Below are 22,460 nucleotides of genomic sequence, written 5' to 3'. Positions count from 1 at the left end.
TCACTGTCATCCTTAAATTTGAGCAATGTCAGCCATCAGGATTTCTTATATAATTGTGAGGACAGCTCTGTCTGTAGATCAGAGTCAGGAAGATTTATACAGCAGAAAAGGAGGCAAGGAAATTCTAGAGCTGCTTGCCCCAAAGTGACCCAGACTCTTGCCAATATGAAGCTTTTTATATGGAAACAGCAATACCCAGAGAGTGAGCCACTTAAACAGATGGCTCACAAACAGCAGAAAATCTCTTTTTTTAAACCGGCCACAGCCACAAAACCCAAAGCAATGTCTCAGTGGCAAAAACAATGAACTGTCATGTCACTGAATAAAGATTCTCTCATTAGCCCAATAACAGGGAAACTGTCAGTAAATATATCAACTCAGGACACAATGGCTGCAACAGATGAAAACATGGCTGTCCACAGAAGAGATGCTGTGGGGAAAAATGGCAGTCAGAAAAGATAGAGGAGGAGTTTGATTCTTTTCACTCTGCTACTTCTCAAATTGTTTTTGGGTGAAAATGCAAAAGTAGGGGATGGTTGCAACAAATTCATGTACGACCACTGCCTTCCTGACCTTGCATGTGAAATAGCTGTGTGAACTAGTGTGAGGTAAGACTTTACAACCAAAACACTGATCTTGAGGTAAGAAAATAATTTTTTGGACCAAGTCTATATTTAGATTTTTACTGATACTGATGAAGTTAGAACAATGTGACTTGTATTAGATGAGAGAGGATTCCCTCAGGTAAAATGTGAGGCATTTCATCTATGCTAAAATTAAAAACCACCAGGCTGCTACAGCTAGGTAAACAATGGCTGACAGGGCAGAGATTGTAACACCTTGTAGTCGTCACCAAAGTGTTACAACTGACCCATAATGACAACTTAACACATTTTCTCTATCCTACTCCTATTTTCAGCATGCCAAGACAGTGGGTGAGAATAACTGATAGGGGAGTGCCTGCAATTTCTGATGTGGTTTGAATTTTTAATTCTTCCCTCTTAGTGTTACAACTTGCTTCAAGTTGTATTACAACTTACTCCAGTAGTGGGGCAGGTTCTAACAATGGTACACCAGTTAATTAATTTTTTGATATAGTTGGAGAAGTTTTTTAGACCTAGATAATGGCCAGAGAACCAAAACCCTGAATGAGGAAGTACAAATGTCCGTGTGTGTGTGTGTGTGTGTGTGTGTGTGTGCCAGCCTGAGCTGTAGCCCCCAGCATCACTTATCAGAGAGCTGTTCAGCTTCACAAGGGGTCACTATCACACATAAGGTGATCCTTCTTTAAAGATTAGTACTCAGTATTTAAAAGACCACGTTATGCTTCTGACTGCAAACTGATTCAGGAATTAACTGGTGGCCCTTTGTGAAAATCTGAGGGTTTAGGTCAGGATGGTGTGAGGATGAATATACTGAATATCCTTCATCATACACAAGTATATGAAAGCAGGGTAGAGATCCAAAAGACGGCATATGTCACCAACCAGCCTGAGCTGGTCTGTGTAACACCATTTGTTTGTCTGCGGTGACATTTAAGGCCCCTGACGATACACACATTGTTTATCTCAGACCACTCCTTGCTCCATCATAGAAAGAAAAACAGACATCTCAAGGTTGCTCTTGCCACGGAGATTATAACAATAGCTGTTACCTTGGGATAAACTGTTACATCCTAAAATCTAAATTTAAGCTCAGCGGCGGCTGCAGTCACCACTCCATTTTGTGAGTCATTTTATGTGGACATTTATCTTATGTCTATGAATAATCACAGATGGATTAACAGCACTTGGCAATGGCATTGGCAGTCTGGTGAAATATATCAGTCCAAGCAGGGCAGTGCAGGAAGTATGTGTTATGTGATGCATTAAGTATTACTATTTTTCAAGTTCAGGTCTGAACAAAAAAAAAAAAAAAACAAAAACAAAAAAACAGGTCACATTGTAAAATGTTGCGCTGAAAATCAGTATTATTTTGCTGCCACTAAAATCACCATAGTGTATGAGAAGGGCCTCACAATTGTTGGTTTCACTCTATTAACTAAATGGCTGCTGAAAACAAGCTTTCTAAAATAATAAGTGTTCGAACCCCCCCAGGCCCACTGGGCTGTCCATGGTGCACTTTTGTTTTCTAGAAAAGCAGAGAGCTTTGGTGCAGCATACAAGAGGACTGGGGGAAAAAAAAATAATAATAATTATTCACATTTAAAAAGGCATTAAAGTGCTGGGTTATACTGTGTGTTGTAAACAAACTATTTTGTAAAACTAGCTAGAGTGAAAGCTAACATTAGCACAATCACTAACACTGTGACAAATAAAAGATGCTAACTATGCTAACCATGCTGATTCGTCTGGTTGTTGCCAATTTTGGTCTCAGACTCCTCATCTGAGTCTGGGTCTGACTGAGGCTCAAACATGAGGCTGAGTCTCTCTGATGTTTCCTCCTCTAACCATCTTGATGCTCTCTGCTCTTCACCTGTCAACCTAGTGCAAGCAGCTGTGGTGGGCGGGGCACAAGTCCTGATCCAGATTTCTCAACCAGGAAGTAAGCGTAGATGTGCTTCCTGCCCCAGCTTTCCATTATTTTCTTCACTTTTTATGTGGGAAAACCATGTTAAACAAAATAATAATAATCACAGCAGAGGAATTTCACATAGTTTAAAACTTGTCTGGAGAGGGATAGATGAAAATTAGAAATAAAGCACGAGCTTCAACTACTAGCTAAAGCAGTGTGGCATCATCACAACTGAATACAGTTTTAATGTGGGGGTGTGAATAATTTCATGAGTGGGGAAAAAAGAAAAGAAACAAATATTAAAAAAAAGAAAACAAACTAACAGAAACAAGGAATGAAAATGTCTCATCCTCCTCATTTTTTTGTCATGTATCTTCAGCTTAAGGACTACCTAGTTAGCAGTGGTGATCTGAGCGTCTAGGATGGGTAAATGCTACATACAGCACACATCAGGGGCCCCACTTTGGGAGCTTTGGGCAACAGCAGTTCTGTCTTTATGCGAGGTTTAAGGGGGTTTATAGTTGTCACTGCAAAATGTGCCAATACAAGGGGCAATCTGGGACCCCCTTTTCCTCTTGGGGCCCCCCCGAGCATCTCATACCTCTCCTGACAGTGCGCCTCTGCTTATAAGAAATTCTATGACACACTCAAAACCTAGAGAATAAACACAAGGAAAACACCCATGACTAAGAACACACCTGGTTGTTGGTGTTTACAAGTCTTTCCCCAAGAGCATGTTGTTTGGATTACATAAAGCAACAGAGTCTGGCAAGAGAACCATATGTAAGTCAGTGGACAGGCTGAACATCAGTAAGAGCACAGAAGCAAGTAACAGAGCCTGCGGAGTAGCATCACCTGCATGTACCAGGAAAGTGTTTCTTTATTTTAGTTTTGACTGCATGATTGCAGACTTCAATTAAAGTGGTCAAGGGACTCAAAGACTGTTTGTCCCAAAGCATGTAGACTTCAGAGACAGCCCTGAGGCCTTGTGGACATATTGGGAATGTGAGCCAAAGTATGTGAAACCTTATGGGTGGACAGTGGAGCTGGGCCATTAAAGTGACAGAAAAAGACTGAGGCAGAGGGGTGAAAGAGAGACGGAGACCTCACACTGTGAAGCAGCTGGTGGTCGACTTCTGTAAGCTGCTGATTGTGGAGCTGTGGGTTGTCTTTTAAGTCGGGGGGTGTAAAAGAAGGTCTGGTAAAATAACCACACACATTAGTGTGGGTTTAACTTAGGTTTTGTTGGCACCACTGTGCAGCAACACTGTGGGGACCTGCTGTCTGTTTTATCCACAACACATACGACTACAGACACTGTTGCGTTTGATTTGAACCTGTCCTGTAAAAGGAAATGCCACTGAATTCAACAAACTTAAAAAAAAATCATCTATCTGAAATTTGAAGGTGAGTGTGAATATATTTAAAAAAAAAAACAAACAAAAAAACAAAAACAAAACAACAACAACAACAACAACAACAACAACAACAACAACCCACAAAGAAACATATACTTTTGGCTAAAGATCTGTAGTAGCCAGCAATCCCAAGAAATCTGCAACTCATGTCCGGTGCTGGGCACAGGAGAGGAGAGAGAAGTAAGTGACTGTGGCCTTGCCGAATTCACGTTGGCAAGGTTGAGCATCAAAGAAGCTGGCTCCTGGGTTTGCTACATGCTGGGACCAGATCCAACTACTTAACACAGGCAGCTGATCCAACATTACCTATGCAGTCTTCAGAAGGGGTTAATGGAAAGGAGTCTGACATAATTGCATTAACCTCACAAAAATATGAGCTGAAGTAAGGGCTGCTGTCTGCTTTGGGAGTTGCCAGGCAAGGAGAACTCCAGGGACTGCAACCAGGTTTAACTAGACCATTATCCAAGAGGCATTCCACGTTAGATCTGACAAAGGTCTAGAGAGACCAAAACATTACGATGATCAATAAATTGAGATGGTTACCAAGAGTAGTGTGCTTTATATTCTTATTAAGACTGAATTTAAAGAGAGGATGAAATGAGATGTAAAACTACATTGAGATAGTTTTTGGTTCTCATTACCACAAATATATATCTTCTTATATCAACACTGGAAAAGTGTTAAGTCTATGGGACCTTTAATCACAGTGTTTGCTGTAACTACTGTTTTTCCCCAAAGAGAAATTGCAAGGGTTTAAAATGAAGCACTGGATTGAAAGTAATCTGGTGTTTGTCCAATATCAGTGTTGTGGTCTGGCAGTAGAATCGTCTCTTGGTACGTTCAGTGAGGAGACATTCCAAAGGAAAGATGGACGAAAATAAAGAAAATTCGAAGTTGAATTCTTTCTTGCCACTGATTTCACAGGGACTTGCAGCTCATTGAGTGCAGGCTGACTGGACGCTAATAAGCAGCGTGCTCTGGTGGTTGGTGTATTGTTTGGCCACACCACCTACTCCTGCCAAGTCTGATTCACTCACATCTGCTGACAGGACACCAGCAGACATCATACCAGAGCTATAGCAGTAAGCAGTTGCTAGATGTTTATTTATAGAAGCCTAATATTAGCTTGCCAGCCTCTTCTTAGCCTTGACAGTTGTCCTGAGTCTGTTTTGTGCTCGAAAGAGGTCACCAAACAAACTGACAGTTAGTATTTGAAACACTGGGATGTTTAAGCAAATACATGGCATCTGTGGACCAAATTTGTGCATCACCTTTTCTCCTCTCTCTCCCACATTTCACCTAATTGGATTTCCTTCTTCTTTTCCTCTTTGCTCCTTAAGCAATTTGTCAGCATGAAGGCTTTCAACAGTATAATTGTATAGACGAGAGCAGCTCGGGCTCTGGGCTCATAGAAGAGGATTGATATCAATGTGAGTCATTTTCTATTTACTGTCAGGATGTAGGCTGAGAAGTCTGGGGAGTTAATGTGGATGTGTACAGTGACAGGCAGGGGAGAGTTAGCATGGAGAGAAGAACTAGTGGAAGAAAAAAATAGACAAGATGGTGGTGAGATGACAAAGGGGACTGAGGGCAGAGCAGAAAATAAGAAATTTGAGGAAAACTGAGGAGATAAAAATAAAGAACAAAGAAAAAAGAGGATGAAAGAGGACTGGGGGAATATCAGATGCAGGCAGCACACACAGAAACAGGCAGGACAGATGAGACAGACACTGTGTTCCAATTCAGGCGCTGGATCCTCCAAAGTATGCATTTCGTGGCTGACTACACTATAGTAAAGCTGACTGGGCCTGTACTATTTCAAAGGCTCCTTCAAATACAGCTCACAACTGTGGCCTTCTTTTGCAGTGTGGCTCTTTTCATCCCACATCCCACAGTGCACCAATCAGCTGTTTGATGAAGCAGTGGTGTGGTAGAATTTGCTGATATGTATATGAATATTTGCTACATCACTGTTAAACTGTCTTTTTTAATAATTCATAAAGGTCATTGTAACCTGTCTTCAGGGCCTGGAATAAAGACATTCATTTAAGCCAATGGACACTGGACCGAGCGTGTTGATTTTTGTTATTCATCACTTGTCATCTCATAATGTTGGTTAAGATAACCACGCCTCAGGCTAAAAGCACGACAGAAAATAGACCAAATGCACTGAGGATGGTTAACGTGTTTTATCAACCAAGTGAGCACAACCCATCAATGAGAATTGGGCGTGTAATGGGTCAGAAAGTACAACCAAAACAAAACAAAACCAGCTTGACAATGGCATAACCACAAAAAAAAAAAAAAAAAAAAAAAAAACAAGAAACAAAAAGACAGTGCTGGAGCGGATTTCTAGAGGAGGGTGTGTAGTCAGTCGAGCAGAAACCCAGTGGTATCATGGGTTTTTATGGTGTGTCAACAGGTGATTTCTATTAGGTAATCACTCCTGAACCTCGAACCAAAAAAGACAGATACCCTTTTCTGTCATAGTGGGAAAAGCACAGGTGTAACCAAGAGCACTAACGATGGCTCTGTCAAATGCAGTGAGCCATGACAAGTGGCAGTGAACCGGAATATACAGCACCAGGCCTCCAAAACTGAAGCAGCTACATGGAATTGAGACATTATTAATTTGTTGTTTACACTTGTGTTTTTCCTGTAACATATTTGAAAAGGCTCATTAAACACTGAGACTGCTGAAAGACTGGGCTGTGACAGTGAAGCCATATTATTTTTGCCTGGAAACTCCTTCACATGAAAATTCCAGGGGCCCGGCCACACTTTATGGAGTTAACAAATTGCCCCTTTGTTGTTTTTCTGTTGGTTGTACATGCATTTGCATAGATCAAAGATAGTTTCTTGTCTTTCTTTTTGTCTGTCTTGAAATTTTGATAACTTACCGGTTTGTCTTCCAACATGCTAATACACACCTTGGTAGGCTTAATAGGCTATACATCTCTTTTTTTGGATTGTAAAATAGTTATGGTAAATTCTATTGGATGCATATTGTCTATAAAAAAAAAGGAGAAAAAAAAAGGATGTTATGAGGGGAAGGGTTGTTGGTCATGCTGTTCAGCCTATATTTTCCTGTAACTGGTGGAATGCTCTCAATTATTGTCTAAAAGATTAGACTAAAAGAAAAAAAAAAAAAAAGTCCATGGCATTGCATGAAAATGTAATTTAAGCATCATAGCAGATCCACTGATATTCCACACAAACAAGACTAAGGTTTCTCCATCATCAGGAACTGGCTGTAATTAACTACATATTATTTATATTACCTGGTATTATATATATTATATATATTATATTTATTTACCTGGTTCAATAGTGAAACATCAATACACATTCTGTAAATTCAAGTATTAGTTAACTTGAAAAGTAAAACTTGAGGGAAGAGCCTGGTGAGCTTATTGATTAGCTATTCAACAGAAAATTAGTCAATCTCCAATCAGTCCAATGATTTCTTTGGTCCTCTCAGGGAGTAATTTAAATATGTCAGTGTTTTGAAATGTTGGTCAAACAAAATATGGAAAATATGGTCTTTTTTTCACTCTTTTCTTTTCCTTTCTTTCTTTCTTTCTTTCTTTCTTTCTTTCTTTAGTGAACATAATTATTACTTGCAGCGTTAAAGCTTATTATATCTATAATATTAAACTTTGAATATTGGTGATGACTGCCTAAATAAAGCATGAGATAAGACAAGCTGAGCTAAGCTAAGTTAAGATAGGATACATTTTATCTCTGTGAGGCATCAATCTGTGGGTCCATTGCTCTGAAGGTCTCACTGATGTGGGCTCCATCCAGACAATTATCTTGGCCACAGTGCAGAGTTTTTAATCTTATACCTAAACGGTTAATGGGGCCCAGGTGTACCCCAAGGGTCCTGTCAGGCTTTGGCTCATACTTTGTCATTTCATTAGACTTGATTGGATAGGGCTCCTATTCTGTGACTCACTTGGACATATGGCAAACTCAGCCAGTGGAGGTGATGCACTGCCTGCTGGCTGCCTGCTGATGCTGTCAGACTCAGCTGCAGATCGCAGCTTACGCTTCAGTCAACTGGAAAGCAGTCGTGCAATTGTAAAATAGCTTGTGCCTTTTATCATATTCGCAAAATACCTGCCACTATGTTTCTATTTGTTCTTTAGCTCAGCTTAGACTTACTGCAAATTTTATAGTGTCAGTTCACATTGATGGATTTGCCTTCTCAGCATTACTATTCATAAAGAAACAATTAATGGCACCTGCAGGCACCTGTAGGCAAACACAAGAAGAAAAAGGCTCAATAAACTTTCGACTCATCAAACATGGATGTTACCAATATTAAAAATAATGCTCTGCATGCTGCCTCACTGACGTGGCTCCCTCACTTGGACACTTAAGCCCTCTGAGACAAATCTCCGATTTTGGTGCTCTGTAAATAAATTGACTTAAATGGAGCAGAGCCATAGCCAATGCCATTAGTTACACTTTCGCTTTTCCTGAGTCAAATGTCAGCTGTGAAAAATGTGTATTTATGCATTGTTAATACTATGGGGATGGTTCACACTTTTGGGAGACCTGCTAGTGATTCACTCATCACTGCACTAACCAAACATTTTCCAGAGGTTTTCTGCAGTAAGGAGAGATGAGCGACTCCAAGATGTAACTCAGTCAACTGTGTGAAAAGTATGCAATTAACTGCATTTCATGTATGTGTGTCCGTTCCAGGGCCTTGGTATTCTGCATAACTTGCTCACTGGCACAGTTTACCGACTTACTTAGATGGATCTGAGCCAGGTCCGTGTACTTTCAGGCAGAACGTTAACAAAAAACAAGGACATTTAATTGGAAGAAATGGCCCAATTTTAGTGTTTGCAAATTCCTTATTTTAATTTTACCTTGTTGAATGAAGTAAGGTTTTCAGGTGGCATGGAAATTAAGGTAATTTTTTCAAAATAAAAGCCAAGAGGATAAAATGGGCATTCTATGAAAGTGCAAAATTATGCAGTCAGCTAAAGAGCTCTTTTTTTTGCTTTGCATTAAGACATGAAAAATATTTTATCAAAATATGTTAAGTCTTATTTATTTGCTTAGTGTGAATTAATAGCCTAATCAATATGTGGAAATACACAGTGTGATCCTTCCTGAATAGAAGGAAGATGAGATGTCTTTTTCTTTTTTTGTTTTGAATCAAAACAAAAAACAGAATTACCATATATTTTTTTAGTTTTTTGGTTTAAAACCAAAAGATGAACTGCCTAAATGTACACAGATTCAGCCAGTATTAGTCACACCTTTGTACTGCTGCAAGTCAAAATGTCAGCTGTGTAAAAAGTCTATTGAGTTTGAAAGGTTTTCATTTTTCCAGAAGTCATAGCACATTAGTTTTACTAAAGCTTTTGCGTGCAGTAATTAGCCAGTGAATTTCTGAAGTGTGATGATTTAGATTTAAACCAGTCAACCTCTGACTTTGAAACCAGTGCACAGGTGGGCTCATCTTTTGATAATCTGCAAGATATGTATTATTTTGTTTCTCAATAAGCTGCCACTGCTGTGATGTCCTTGAAGTCACAGTTTTCTTTGCAGTTGAACACAGTTAAGTTTCTTTGCTCTGGTCTTGAATGTCCCTACATGTCACTTCAATTTTATTTCTCACTGCTTCTCTTTATTTAATATTCCGAAATCTGCACTTCCCATTCTTTCGCTCTGCCAACCCTCATAAATACTTTGCAGGTGATAAGTCCCAATTATGCACAGTAAAGAACAAAAAGAAAAATACCTGTCATATCTGGCAGAATGAGAGTAGGACAGCAGCATATTTTTTTGGTTTCTTTCACTCTCAAAGTCTTCACTCTTTCCCTGTCTGTCAAAAACAGAAACCTCAATACATTTCAAGACAGAGAAAATATTTATCAGAAAACAATCAGATTGATTTTCCACAGCTAAGCACCGCCATGGCCACAGTAAAATGTCATTGTGTGGGAGTTTGCAGTAAGAAGACAGCATCTTCCAGTTTACATCCAGGTTTGTATTGATCTGTGCCGATCAGTCTGCTTTTGTGAATCAAGTAAAAATAGGATGAGCAATTTCTTCTCAATCATTTAACAAGGCTGTTGTCTCTTCACAGAGAAGACCCATCACAATCAGCACACTTTTTTAAAAAGCTTTTTTATTTAGTATTTACTGTAATAAAGAGCACAAAGCCAACCTTTATGGTCGCTGTTGCAACACGAAGTAAAAAAAAAAGCCGCATTAAAGAAATAACCACCTTTAATACTCAAAGTATTAATTACAGAGAAGCATCTCAATACATGTATGTGTTTTTTTCAGAACCACCTAAATATATCATGCATAAACAAAGACTGTGAAATTTTAGGTGAGATGAAATATGTATTCTGTCCCTACAATTGCATTTCTGAGCAAAGCCAGACAGACAGTTAACAAAAACTCCAGTAAACCCATCTTCTTGGCTTCACTGATGGTTGCTATAGTACAGTACAAAACATGTATCAATATACTGCGCACATAGCATGTACATGAAAGACAATATCAACGTGAATAGTTTCACACAAAATACTCATTAACTTAATGCAAGGAAACAGAGACAAACTACCTCTGAAATGTCTGTGAATTTCAACCTTTTCACTTCAAAAGTAACATAGGTAAGTGTTTTAATTTAACACAGATATCCAACATGATCAGCACCTCAGGTAAAGTACTAGCATATGAGTTATACAGTTATTAGCTTAGCAGAGACCTCCATAGAAATACCCTTGCTTAATTAGCTAGTAAGCTAACCAAGCAAGTAAGCTATGTTCAACTAGCATAAGTGAAGCAAATAAACAGCATGTGTAGTCTACATTCATCTAACAACTGAAATAACATTTTCCTTCCACAGAACGATTCTCCCACGAAAACACTCATTCTAACAATATTTCACATCTTTACACACAAACATATCTGGATTAATCAAAAGGAAATAACCATTCTGCGTGAGCACAACATGGAGGACGGAGAATAAAACAACAGAAGCAACAAAAGGTCACGTTGAATCATCTCTGTTCAATGACTCAGCTGGTTTACCTGGTCAGGATTGCTGGGAGTCCTCTATGGTCGTGAGTCATTGCTTACTGATGTCAACTTTGTGTCTAAACCAAAAGAACAATACCGGAGGCCACCTGCTCTCGGTCACTCTCAAACATCAGTCTTTTTTATCATCCCTTAATCATAGGTCTCAGTGCTTGAGCATGAAGTCAAGAGAAAGAGAACATGCAACTGTGCCTCTGCTTGATAAATAAATTAATTTCAATTTCACAGTAGGAACTAGAACATCTCTTTCATCTGTGGGAATGAAAGTTGGATTGAAACCCTTTTATCTGCTCCTTTTAATTCTGCTTTTTTTAAGTAAATAAATGTACAAACTGAACAATTTGCCTGATGTTTTACATCTGATTTGTAAGTTACAAATTGCATATGGCAAAAAGCAAAATACAACCACAATAAGGATTTTCTGTGTTTCCGTGCAACACCTTCCGCAGAGAACTTTTGTGTCATTGAAGGAGTCAGCAGAAGGCAAGGTCACACATGCACTATGTCGAGCATAGGTGCTTCCCCTCCTGGATTTCTCCTGGAGTTTTAGTGGGTTTAGTCAGTCCCCTCTTTTCTATTTTCTGTAAGTGTTAAGTCAAAGCGAGGATACAACAAAGTCTGCAGGGTTGTAAAGTGTCCCTGTCATGGTGGCAGTGAGTAAAGGATGAATCCAAGTACATCTTTCAAAACACTTGAGCGATTTCTTGGGGTCTGTATCCTCATATGCCCTGTGTGTGTGTGTGTGTGTGTGTGTGTGTGTGTGTGTGTGTGTGTGTGTGTGTGTGTGTGTGTTGGTTGTGTACTGCCCCGCCCACTGGTTGAGGAGACAGTGCAGATTTCATTCAGACTCACAGACTGACAGTATGATAGGAAAACTGTCAGGATTGATAAATGGATGTCATACTCTTTTTTCCCTTGTCTACTTTTGAATAGACAGAAACTCTTCTTACCTAACTTCCATGCTCTCCTTTACCACCCAGGAACTCCAGAGGAGATGCCAAGGCCTCGGTATTTATTGAATAAAGATCAGAAAAAACTTTTCCATACAAAATCAACTGAAGGAAGATAGAAATCTGCCTTACAATGCAAACGCTTCATGCTGTTCAAGCAATAAATATAACAGTGTGAAATAGATGGACCTCATTGAGCAGTTTTGAAAAATATCACCTCACCACCCTTCATTGATTCCTTTACAATTCTGGGCATGAATCTCTTATACCCAGCAGCCTCTTGTGTTCCATCTACTTCACTAGATTATATTAATCTCCAGCCCTAGAGTCTATATCGCATATGAATCCAATATCTAGGAATTCAAACGTTCTCTGAAAGTCTTTCACTCAGGCCAATTTAGGATTTAAATGCCCTACTACTCCAGAGATTTCAGATGAGAGGAGCCCTGTGAATCATCCTGCTTCCACAATCTCGGAGGGAGAGTTCAGCTGCTGAAGTATGACCCTTGTCTTCACAACAGCAGGTGCCACCTTGTGGCAGATCCTCTGACGCAGTAATGTTTGGTGTGAGGTGCTGCCATTCATTCATTATTATGAGAACTTTTGTGGATGCTGGAGTTCAAGATGACGCCCATTCAGTCCTGTTCTGTTGCTTCCACACTGCCCACACACCAGACTCAGAGTATGCACCAGACTACAGCCCAGCAAGTTTTCAGGTGAACCTTTTTTTTCTCAAATTAATAACAGATTATTAATGTTGAACAATGTTGGTTTACATTATTACACATTTTAAGGCAAGTCAAACACAATGCAACATTATTTAAAGTTATCATCCTTAACTATTTACGGTCGACATTTTGGGATCGAGTGTATTTCCACTTTGCACTACTCTCTACAGTGTCTTAGTTATTATTGTTTGTGGCAGAGTCCGCCGTTCCCATGCTGCATGAGGTGTGATTTTCAGAACCCAAGTAAGAGAAAGAGGCCGCTGTCAGTCATTCTCTTTATTTCAACAGGTATCACCAAGTGAACGAGGACTGAAAAAGTCCACATTGTTCTTTATGCAAATACATGAAATACCTGACTTAAATCTTAGCAGCTCCTTTTTGATTAGGTGTCAGGTGTTTCACTGTTATTTTGCTCTGAATGAGGCTACACAGAGGTATAATATGCACTTTTCTGAATTGGTTTCTTGTGTTTGTATAAATATCCTGTGTATAAAAATAGTGTTGCATGGGAAAAGACAAATCATGACCAAAACACAGCTGATAAGACTCCCTAACTGACCTCAGGTCTTTGTCACCTGTCAGCGGAGAAAACTAGCTAGCATGCTTAAAAGTTTGCCTTTGGAAGAGTCACAGAGGACAGAAGTGCAAATTACCCAGTGAGGCAGTGTGAACTACTTGGCCAGTGTGAGACATGTATCCATGGCGACTCCACCATCTACTATGAAAGCAGCAGCAGCACCTGGGCGACGATAATTGTTGCTTAGTCTGTAGGCGCCTTTAGGGAGCTTGGTGAGCACCTCTGACAGCTCATTTTGTTGATTCAAATGAACATATTTCTCTACTCAACCAATTTATCTTTGGGATATCCACCTGTTTTATTCTTCAGCCAGTCCACTATCACCTACCCTCTGTGTAATTGCTTCTCTCATTCAGTCGCTGGGGTATCTGTAATTATTGGCTATTCATCTCTCCCTCTGATTTCTGTACATATTTATAGAAAGTCTCAACTGTCACACAAGCGCCGCTGCATCAGCTTCATCTCGTAAGACTTCACTGAAGTTACATCAGGCTCAGAATGCCAACTTTTCAAACTCCCTCCTGGAGTTCCTCAAGGACACATTATGAAATCTTCATGCAAGTCTAAAGAACTGCTAATTAAAAGAAACAACAATTATACCAAGAGGTGGCCTATGTTTTTCTTAATGGAAAAAAAATAATCTATCGAAGCGTTTCTTTTGTGTTTACAGACATATTGGTATATTGTGATATGAATGATAATCATGATAATATATTTTATTAAGCACCTTTCAAGACCCCCTTACAAATCCAACATTTAATACATAAAACAAGGTAAAAACAATGCATGCAATGCATACAAAGACAAATCTAAACAGGTGAATTCTCAGTTGCGACTTGAAAGAAACAATAGTAATAGATGTGTACTGGTGCAGACTCTGAGCATTTGGTGCAGCACCTGGAGTGGGGAGTGAAGAGTAGATGGGGATCAAAGGAACATAGAGATCGAGTAGGTGTGTTGGGATGGAGAAGCCTGGAGAGATTTGTACACAAGGAGTTTAAGTACTTTAAAATAAATGTGGTATTCAACTGGGTGCCAGTGCAATTGCTGAAGGATAGGGTTGATGTGCTCCAAGGATTGTGTGTGTGGCAAAGAACTCTTGCAGTCGAACTCTGGACATACAGCGGTCTATGTAACCCCTAATTGGTTACACCAAAGAGGGCATTAAAATAATCAAGTCAGGATGTATAAGAAAGGCGTGGATGAGGATCCACAGATCAGGAAAGAGAGGGGAAATGTTTTTGAGATGTTAGTCAAAAGAGAGGGTTGAGTCTAGAATTACATTTTTGACCCCACTATGAGAGATGTAATAAACGCAGGGATGGCCACATTTTAAATAAGATGTTCTTTTATAAGTGCCACAGTGGGGAAATTTGCAGTGTTGCAGCAACAAAGTTGACAGTACAAAGAAAAGAAAAACTTCAAACATTTAGATGGGGGACTTTGGGAAGTGTAGCTGGGGAGGCAATTAGGATATCCTCAAATTTACCTCGGTTTGATATAAGGTAATTGCAGGTAATCCAAACACTGATGTCATTTAAGCAGTCTGTCAGGGTGGATGGTAGCAGAGTGTGCGCTTGGTAGAGTTGTGTGCCATCAGCATAGCAGTGGAAATCGAGGCCATGTTGACGAATTATGTGTCCAAGAGGGAAAATGTAAATATAATGAAGCGTAAATGGTCCAAGAAGTGAGCCATCGGAAAGGTGGGGTGTGGAAGACCTAAAGCTACTAATGGAAACAAAGCCAAGATAATGGAGTGATGGTGACACCAAGTAGTTTTTCCAACAAGTTCAACAGATTGATGGACTGTATCAAAACCAGCAGTGAGATCTAACAGAATAAGTATGTTCAGCTAGAAGATGACATACCGTAAAAAGGTAACAGTGTCTTTAACCCCATTTAATCTAATGTGATGTCTGTATTGCACTATGTTGGTTCAGGGTAGCTTTAGGGTTAAATATGTTGGGAATAGTAGGAGCAAATGTTTGGTTGTCAGCTAGTTATTAATAATTACCGAAGTAATTATTAATATTCAATTAAATTATTATTAAGATGTAATAATATCGGGGCACCACCCTGTAACCAGGGACTGACAGTCAAACTATGAGTTCAGTCTCAAAGGCACTTACTGATAAGTGTCAATATTGGACATATTAGCACTTATAAGTTAAACGCTGAAGGTTGAATTCCGAGCACTGACCATCCCAACCAGCTGTTATCACTGCACACATGCACCAGTAATCACAGGCAATGACTGCTTAAAGTAAAGAGAAGTTTATTAACAATTGCAACATCAATGGCAATTAATGCTACTTTACATCAACAAACTCTCATTACAGCTATGCTAAACTACTAATACTATATCTAACAACCAAAGCAAATAATAGGTATATGATGTGGAAGCTTGTATGTCCGTTCGTGTGTGAGTACATGTATAGGTGTGTGTGTGTGTGTGTGTGTGTGTGTGTGTGTCTCTACGTGTGTGGGAGTGTCTGTGTGTGTGGGTGTAGGAAGATGGCAGCCAAGACCACGTAGGTGGAGTCTAAGATGGCGCCAGATTTAACAAAGACTGAGGAACAAAAGAGTCGAGGTATGACCTCCCACGTGCTTTCAGTGGAAAGGTGGCGTGGACGTCGTCCGCGTGGTGTCACGCGATCCGAGCACAAAGGCTTTACTCGTATAGGTATAGGCGTGCGTGCGTGTGTGTGTGTACGTGTACATGTTAATTGGGGACAGTAACGGGAGGAAAAAGAGAAAGATACAGAGCCCGTGCCGCAGGGTTCTGTGAGTCGTCGAGAGGTCCAGTAAACTCTTTCTTCACCACACAGTCACAGGGCATCGAGCTAACACTCGTCTGGCCTGAGACTGGTCCTTTAACCGGTGAAGAGGGAGTCCACTGGCTCACTCGTGGTAGCGAGGCTGTGCAGCGACACCGAAGTGTCCAGATGCGGCAGCTTCGCTCCGATCACCCAAGATAAACAAAAGCACAACAGCACGTCCTACTTCAGCAGAACGGCACGGACTGTTCCGGTACTAGCGGCTAATGTTCATCAACAATAAACAGCAGTAAACCATACGAATAATGAGTAATATTAATTACAAAACAACAGCATGGGACGCAGCGGTCCTGATTCAATTTATATCAAAGAGTTCGATCAATGATACTAAACTTTTGCACCTTCTAACGATCTGCCCAGACACAAGCCTCTTACTTGGAGTGGATGTGTGGAAATCCGCCGTTGCGGCCTCAGCGCGGTCCTGAAGGCTGGCGGGGCCGTTATCCCGTTCCGTGAGGAATAACGGCGGCTGTTCTTCGGGGCGATGGAAGAAACAGCAGAGTCGACTCGATGGAGGGAAAACGTGTCCGCTTCCTTCGACGGGAAAATCTTCCGTCCTTCTGCAGGCAAAGTTAAAGATCAGCGGGCATGATGCGGCTGTCTCCTTCGGATCCAGTACATTCAGCGAATGTGAGCAGTCTGTTGACTCGTCCAGCGAGTTGAAAACTAAAGGCCTATGGTAAAAGAAAAACAAAATCTCTCCAAACGTTTGTGTGGTGCTTCCTTTCAGCGATCGGAGTTACAGCTGTTGCAGCAACTTCGACGCACGGTAAAGAGCGAGGAGGAGAGTCACCGCGCTGCTTTTATCACCTTAGTGACGTCACCAGGAATCCCTGCTGGGAATGCCTGGCCTCAGCCAATGCCGTTGCGGAGTTTTCTTTCAAACTCCAATTTTACACATAGGTGTGAATTGTGGGGGTGGTTTTCGGCCCATAGCCTGGAGGGAAATGTAGTTCACTCCTTTGTTCTCCCCACGAGGCATGGCTCGAGTCAGGCTTCAGGAGAAGCATGCGGGCCTCTCTATTGTTCTTCTCAGGACTCATGACTTGAGATCCCAACAAATAGTTTTAAATGTGATTTAAAAAAAAAAAAAAACAATGGCAGCATTGACAGAAAATTTGTGAACATCAAGGCATCGCTAAACACCAGGAGTGACTACTTCAAATGTGAGTGCACTGTGTTCACTTGCAGGGGGAGTGAGAACATCTGAGCCAAGATAACAAATGCTTCATCAACTGTGTATATAATGTATGAGTTGTAAATCCGTTCCACATGAGCTGGCTGAGTAAAATGTCCAAATGTCAATATTTAGACTGGATAAACTGTTGTGCAAAGCGAGAGGAGAGACAGAACAAAGAAATGGAGGAGTGAGGGGTTAAAAAAAAAAAAAAAAATACTGTTTTCTCTTTTGTGACAGTACATAAGTGTCTCACCAAATGTATTCATAATGTGTTCAATCAAATGTTATTTAGCTCGGCGGTGGTGGAAAAAAACTGCAGAGAACGATTGTGTGACTGTTAGCGGCTCCTTAAATTGATTGATTATTAATTTATAGGCAGTGAAAAAAGAGAGAAACACAAAAGGACAGATGACCATCTCTCCCACACAGAGATTGGGAACCCAAGCCAACAGAAGCACAGTCTCTGATTGCAGTAAACAGCCACAGACAAAGAAGAGGCTGCGTTCGAAGCAACATTTTGCTTTTATTATTATGGATATTATGCCAATCTGAAATAATTCCTCTATTATCGGGAAATACAGTAAAAACCAACACTTTCTAAGAAAAAGTCAATTTTCCTGTCAATTTGTGACTTGTTTGAACCATTTCAAGAACATCCAGTTTCATGGTTTTATGGACATAATTAGGATGTACTTTTTTCCACAAGTACAAGCTGTATGCTGCTGAAGAATGGCACAGAGGATTTAATACTTTGACCTTAGCTTATAAGGTCAAAAACATTTGCATCTTCACGGTTTCTCTGCACAAAGTCTAATGGTTTTGGTTTGTCCAGCTTTACCACTCGTGGCTCAGTAAACTAGTTGAAGAGGAGGCTTATTGCAGCAACAGCTGTGAAAGCTATAAAGCCAAAAACTTCCTCGATTCATGTGGAGCTGCTGCTGCTGGAAATCTAAAATGTTTTTTTTTTATTTGTACTTTTCTGATCTCTTCTGATCTCTGAAGCCTGGGGCTAGATGTTTGAATGCATGTGGCCCTTTCCTCACATAGACTGCTGTTCATATAGAATAGAATGCAACTGTGAATGTGAGTTCAGGATATGTTGTGATATTGGGCTATATAAAGAAAATCTTTGACTTGTACAGTCTTAACAATTGCTTCGCAGTAAGTCAGTGGTGCTGAAGCGGGAGTGTGGGCAACATTTCATTTTGAGCTTTAATATTTTCCCTCTCAACAGATAAGTACAGCAGTCGTTATTTATGCCTTGTTTCTGATATGGCCCATAGGAGTGTTCCAGCGGAAGGCATACTGGAGCTTTATTGTCAAGGTAACAATAAGAAACATGTTTTTAAAGGTCCCATATTGCATAAAGTGAGATGTCCATGCCTTTTTAATTATAAAGCTGGTCTAGGTTCTATATTAATACTGTAACTTTGTGATGTCACAACAGTCACTGCTCTCAGCCATGCATGAAGCCCCACCCACCCAGACTGACCATCTAACCTTGCAGGGTTTGGTTTCTCTGAGAGTTTACCTGAAATCTCCTACATTTTTGTTCGAAAAAAGTCAGCCAATCAGAAAAGAAGCTCTGAGACTAACCCTAACTCTAGATCTAGAGAGAAGCCTGAGAGAGGAGATGAAAAATTACATTGAGATGATTTTTGGTATTTGAAAACATAAATATATCTTTTTATGGACATCAACACTTCAAGAAAGTGTCAAATTAAAATGTACAATATGGGACCTTTGAGGTTACGGAATGTGTTTTGAAACGGGGAATGACCCATCCATCCACCTTTGTGGACTTTGTGGCTCCACAACAACATCACCTTACTTCCTCCTTTGTTTCTGTCATTTCCTAACACCAGACCTTCTGGAAGCTTTATTCCTTCCACTGGAAATTGTTGTAACTGCAATATGTTTTCTTACATAACAGACCAAATATTGTTATTATTATTTTTTTAATCATACAAATAACAACATGAGTCCCATTGCCACCCAGATGCCACAGAAGCCTTGTTTGGAAATAGGACTCACAGAAGTATCAAATGCAGACATTTGCATTTACATGGGCAAACCAGAGTTTTACAGTTATAGTTAGGCTGTTTCCACTCTCCTTGTGTTTTCCTGTCATTCTTGCTTTCCTTGTGTGGTTTGTTTGCCCTTCTTTCTGTCTGTGTGCATATGTGTGTGTCTGGCTGGGCATGGCTTCCAGTTCATCTTCCTCCAATCCACTTGAGCACCTACAGTTTATCATCCAATCAGCTCTACAAGACAACAGCAGTATTTAAGCCCCAGCTCAACCCTCCAGTCTGTGCCAGATTGTTCAGATGAGCTACAAACATTACGACCATTTTCTTACTCATTTCCAGCGTTTTCCTTGTGCTCATCTGAATCCTGCTAATACTGTGTTTGCCTGTGCCTCAGGTTCGTCACTCCAGTTTCTGCTGTTTCCTGTCACATCAAGCTTGGCCCTCGTCTGTTTGGATGGCTGCTTCAACCTGCCTTTCAGCTCTGGCTGCCAACTCTGGTCTGCCACCTCTGCCAGCCCGGCTCCACTGACAACCCAGCCTCAGCCCGTCCAACTAACATCTCCTTGGTCAACAATAAAATTGCACTGCTTTATTGCCTCCTTGCCTGTGTTCTGCATTTTGGTACCAAATTGAAGTGCCTTTAACAGAGCCATTTGGTAGCTTGTGTAGACAGCAGGATTGATTAAGTGTGTGATTGTGCCTGTTCCGTCAGACACATGAGAGACGACTGAAAAACACAGATGAAATGCCTCCTGTGTCGACACGCTGTTAGTCTTGAGGTTTATGCATCTTCCCATGGGTGCTGGAGACCTTTACGGGCTGGGCAGGGTTCACTGAGTCTACTGTCACATCATTCAGTGATAAACAGTGGCAAATTACCATATTTTTCCAATGATAATGTCCCATATTATTACTACAGCTGACCCTGGGGTATATAACTTCAATTAATCATGTTTTGTGAGCATAAATTCTCCCACTTAACCTAAGAGTGTTGAGATTTGCTTTGGGGATTAGGGAGGGAGCAACCTTTACTCTTACACTGTGCTCCTAACCTCCTTAGAGCTCTTAACAACCCATAAAGCCAATAAACTGTAGGTGACTCTGAAACCCAGCAGAATTTGCCCCATGAAAGAAAAAGAGTCCCCCTCTCAATCTGAAATGCGGATCAGTTTATGATCAGGACTTTAGCAGCCAGTGAATTACAAATAGCTGAACACCTTCTCCCTGCTTATTTTTTGTTATTTACTTCAGCACCTGCAGATAAATGTCAAGTCTGTCATGGTCCTGAGTTGTACGCATAATTTAACCTAACGGAGGATATGATGCATATGGCAAGTACCAGCTTTAACACATCAAACATCACTATCGACACTGTAGAATACCTCAAATGAGGCATGCAGCTGTCTACACATTTCACCACTGAAACATGTGGACAGGTGCAAAATATAGGGTTGCTTTGCAAAAGCATCCAATCTGCATGAACCACTGGCAAGGCCTGGTGTCAGCAAAAATCTTCTTGAAGAGAGAAATGCCTGCAGTGTGGCTGTCAGTGTTAATCTCAGCACCTAATGGTGGGAGTTCTTTGCCTTTTAAACTGTCAGAGGTGCTCAGAGAGAGAGGGCTGCAGTGGAGGCGGAAAAGGTGTGAGACAAAGAAGGTGGGCATTTCTGATACGACTGCCAAAACAAACTCTACCGCACAGTCGTCGTGTCTCATTTCTCCAACCAAACTTCTAACAGAGAAACTGAACTAAGGTCCCATGTTTTACATTTTCCCTGTGTTTTATTTGAAGTTAAATGTACTGTATTTAAATGTAGTTTTTACATCTTCTCTCTGGAGCTCTAGTAACAACAGGTGGTGCTCACTGTTTCCTGAGTGATAGAATAAGAATATAGCATATTTCAGATAAACACTCAGAGAAACCAAATCCTGCAAGGTTGGATGGTGGGTCCAGGTGGGCGGGGCTTGGGGCATGGCTAAAGGCCGTGACTGCTTTGTTGTGATGTCACAAAGCTGCAGAAGTCCTGACAGCTTGTTTTAAGGCTCAGTTTCTGAATACAGGCTGTGTGCATTTCTCTGTGGACTGAGGCTTTGATACTTTCACAGTATTAATATAGAACCTGCTTTATAATCAAAAAAGACGTGGACATCTACCTTTATACTATATGAAATAAATAAATTGTGGTGGAAATTGGTGGTGGAAGTGGCATGAATGTTTTCATGAAACATTCTCAAATCTTTAAATCTTGCTTTATCTTACAGCCCAGTTTATTCATCAGACTTTGTAAAGGTGTTAAAATTCAATACATGTGAGTTCAAAAATAAAAGCAACATTTAAACAAGACACATATTGCATGCATTAATGAATTTGTTCATGCCTACAGTAAAGGAAAGGTGTTTACTTGAGTTCTTGCAGTGTACAACTGGACAATTAGAACAAAATGATTAGTTTCAGGTGTGAGTGCTTTGGAGAAGCTGTATTTAGCAATCTGTATTTCTCATAAACAGATTGCTTTTGTTCTGCAAAGTAATTACATCTGAAAGTTTTTCCAGCCTTGCATCATTTCTGCTAAAAGCCCAGCAATTACCAGAAACTTCTAGCTACTAATGCAAAAAAATATGATAAAGATGTATATGCAACCTTGTGAGAAACTCTAAAACTTTCAATTAACAAAAATAAATGTTTCACATGAGGGAAAAGTTTCTCAATAAATAAATCAGAAAAATAAAGCACACAAATGCCTTGTTATTATGCTTAAATTCAAATTAAGTAGTAACATAGAACAGAATACAGAGTAAAATTTAGAGGAAGAACAGTTCTGTGACCCCCATGATAAAAAGATAATTATCAAAGTTTGTTACATCAGCCTGTAAAGGTCAAAGCTATGTTCGATATTTTGTCCGTTTTTTACGCTGTGCACACTTCATCACCTCATCTCTGGATTAATTCCAACAAGTAGGAAAAGGATTTTGTGATTTTGGTTAATTTAAGGACTTTGTTAGGGTTAGAGGACCTCCGTCGTCATGGTTACAATAACAGGCATGCAGATAAGGTTGTGGAACCGACATGGATCAAAGAAACGAAGGTGATCGTCTCCGTTGTTTCACAGAAAACAGTTAGGGTGCATGTGTTTGTTGACCCCTCGACCTGC

At 40.3% G+C, this 22,460-nt stretch overlaps 1 protein-coding gene and 1 long non-coding RNA gene across 3 annotated transcripts in view; one reads left to right on the top strand and one right to left on the bottom strand.

Moving 5' to 3' along the window:
- gfra1a (gdnf family receptor alpha 1a) overlaps window positions 1-7,511 on the bottom strand; it is a 219,076-nt gene extending 211,565 nt beyond the window's left edge. Inside the window, exon 1 of the mRNA XM_071479988.1 lies at window positions 7,487-7,511. The gene's annotated coding sequence lies outside the window, so the exon portion shown is untranslated. The remainder of the gene's footprint in view (window positions 1-7,486) is intronic.
- Window positions 7,512-8,739: 1,228 nt separating this feature from the next.
- Window positions 8,740-22,134, top strand: LOC139622595 (uncharacterized). Of its 2 annotated transcripts, none has more exons than XR_011691331.1 (3): window positions 8,740-17,264; window positions 18,562-18,602; window positions 19,703-22,134. It is a non-coding gene; the product is annotated as an uncharacterized lncRNA (long non-coding RNA). The 2 variants fall into 2 exon arrangements; XR_011691330.1 differs by having other exon boundaries at window positions 18,513-18,602.
- Window positions 22,135-22,460: the final 326 nt, after the last annotated feature.

This window comes from Trachinotus anak, unplaced genomic scaffold (assembly GCF_046630095.1).
Source record: "Trachinotus anak isolate AG129_WGS33_773 ecotype Australia unplaced genomic scaffold, CSIRO_AGI_Tana_v1 ptg000007l, whole genome shotgun sequence".
NCBI classification, from domain to species: domain Eukaryota; kingdom Metazoa; phylum Chordata; class Actinopteri; order Carangiformes; family Carangidae; genus Trachinotus; species Trachinotus anak.
Note: the sequence above shows the minus strand (reverse complement) of the source record. Positions and strands in the feature narration are given on the sequence as shown.